This window comes from Salvelinus sp. IW2-2015, unplaced genomic scaffold (genome assembly GCF_002910315.2).
Source record: "Salvelinus sp. IW2-2015 unplaced genomic scaffold, ASM291031v2 Un_scaffold910, whole genome shotgun sequence".
Classification (NCBI taxonomy): domain Eukaryota; kingdom Metazoa; phylum Chordata; class Actinopteri; order Salmoniformes; family Salmonidae; genus Salvelinus; species Salvelinus sp. IW2-2015.
In genome coordinates, this window is record NW_019942643.1 from 45573 (window position 1) to 47994 (window position 2422).

The following is a 2422-nucleotide window of genomic DNA, read 5'->3' on the forward strand; positions in this document are numbered from 1 at the left end:
CAATGCCACAAACACACATCACTGTCTGTCACAACCCCCGCCAGGCCTCTCTACACACGGATAGGTCTAGGATCGATCGTCACACACACACACACACACACACACACACACACACACACACACACACAGCACACACACACACACACACACACACACACACACACACACCACAACACACCAACACACACACAACACACACACACACACACACACACACACACACAACACACACACACACACACACACACACACACACACACACGGCTCCAAGGTCAGCTCCTACACCTTGGGGAAATCCTGTATTTGTTGATCAGGATCTCAGCACTGACTGGCTACACAGCCTCCTTAGTGAATCAATGACACTTGGTTATTTGTCCTTTCACTGTGAGCTTACAGGGCACTGTATAGAATACATTTGATTGAATTTGATTGACAGGCATCATGGGGCTAAGTGGTCTGTTTTCAGAGGTGAAATAGTCAGATAGCCCAGGCTGAAACCCTCTGAAATCACACCGTTATCTTCACCATCCATCACCACATTCAGTCACTCTCCAAAGACAACAGCGATGTCCTTATTGACAACAGTTCTTGAAACCACTGTGCACAGAACTGGTGCATACACCAAGATGAAACCATTAGACACATTGTAGAGGGTCCACACTCCAAAAAGTTATTTTTTAAGTAATTTTATGCTTACATTTTTATTCACGAGGCAACAAGAATAGAGTTGACATGGCTGTCCTTACCATAGATATAAAACTGCTCTATGTCTATGGTCCATACTGGGCACATTCCCCTACATCTGTGACCTACCTGTGCACTCTTGCTGCAGCCCATTGCCGTAGTGGCCCTTCTCACAGATACAGTCGTACTGGCCCGTGTGGGTGCCACACTTGCAGCTGGCCATGATGTCACAGCAGTCCGAACCTGCCTCGCACAGAGACGAGCAGCGGGATAGGTCCTCCTGGATGTAACTTCCTGTCGGCAGGTCTGAGGGGAGACAAGGGTCGACGCAGAGGTCAAAGGTCACCCGAGGATATTTGTAAATATTTTCATAATTTCATAAACTTCTTGCTTGTCCATAGAAAAGGAGAGAGGAGAGATGGAAAGAAAGGAGAGGTGGAGAAGAGAGGGAATGAGTGGAGGGTTGGATCAACTCACTAAAAGAGGAGCGAGGGGTGATGAGATAGGAGAGGGAAAGCGAGAGGGGAGAGAGAGGAGATAGAGAGGAGATAGAGAGGAGAGAGAGAGATTTTGTGATATAAGCAAACCAATTAATCAAACCAAAGGCCACTGGAAGAGGTCAATATACTGGTGGGAAAAAACATTCCTGAGTCATTTTACTGATAACTGTAGTTTACTCCAATCCTGATAACAGAGTAGATTACCGTAAATTGGCCTACTACTGTATAAACACATCTGTGTTGATGAATCTGGTGGAAATGTCATGTACTCTAAGCTAGGGCTAGACATGCTTATCTGCCTCATACATAAATAATGACAAAGGGAGCAGYTTTGGCTGAGCCATTGTTTGTTCTTTCTGAGAAGCAGGAACCAATCAAAGAGCATTGTGGGCCAGATGTTTTTCACACATGGCTGAGGATGGTGTTTGGTCCAGAGGTTGGCAGAGGTAGAGAAAGCAGACCTGGGTTCAAATAGCATTTGAACACTTTCAAAAATGTTAACTACACTCGATTGAGCTTGCCTGGTGCAATGGACTCAATGGCTGGAGTGGAAGCTATGGGGCTGAGGGGCTGATGCTTGAGTTGGGGTTGGCAGCGGCGAGGAGTAGACTTGGAGAGGGAGAGTCAGTAAAACAGACAAACGGCAGGCTTGATAACATGCACTGGCTGCCATGGCTCACACTGGATCCGTCCCAAATTACACCCTAGTCCTATATAGTCCTATGGGCACTGGTCAAAAGTAGTGCACTATAATGGGAATAGGGTGCCATTTGGGATGAATGTCTGACAACCTTATCCCTCTCTCTGTCTAACAGGACAGATTTACCACCGTCTAGGTTCTAACATAGGCTGTGTCCCAATGGTACACTATTCCCTTTATTGTGCACTACTTTTGAACAGGGCCCATAGGACTATATACGGAATAGGGTGCCATTTGGGACGCTGCATAGATGGCTTCGGTGCTGCATGTTGTTGTTTTATGGACCGATGCAACTGACGTCTGAAAAATGATGACTCCAGCACCGAAGTATTTTACCTCCTTTTTTACTCTGATGTTATGTGTTGGCTAGATGTACAGAGCAAACTGTCTGCAAGATGTGGATGGAATTTCTATATAACAGTGGGGAGAACAAGTATTATACAATGCCGATTTTGCAGGTTTTCATACTTACAAAGCATGTAGAGGTCTGTAATTTTTCAACTATGAGAGACGGAATCTAAAACAAAAATCCAAGGAA

At 45.5% G+C, this 2422-nt stretch overlaps 1 pseudogene; it reads right to left on the bottom strand.

Annotated features, from left to right (window-relative positions):
* Positions 1-2422, bottom strand: part of LOC112069108 (sushi, von Willebrand factor type A, EGF and pentraxin domain-containing protein 1-like) — a 115095-nt pseudogene that overhangs the window by 38794 nt on the left and 73879 nt on the right.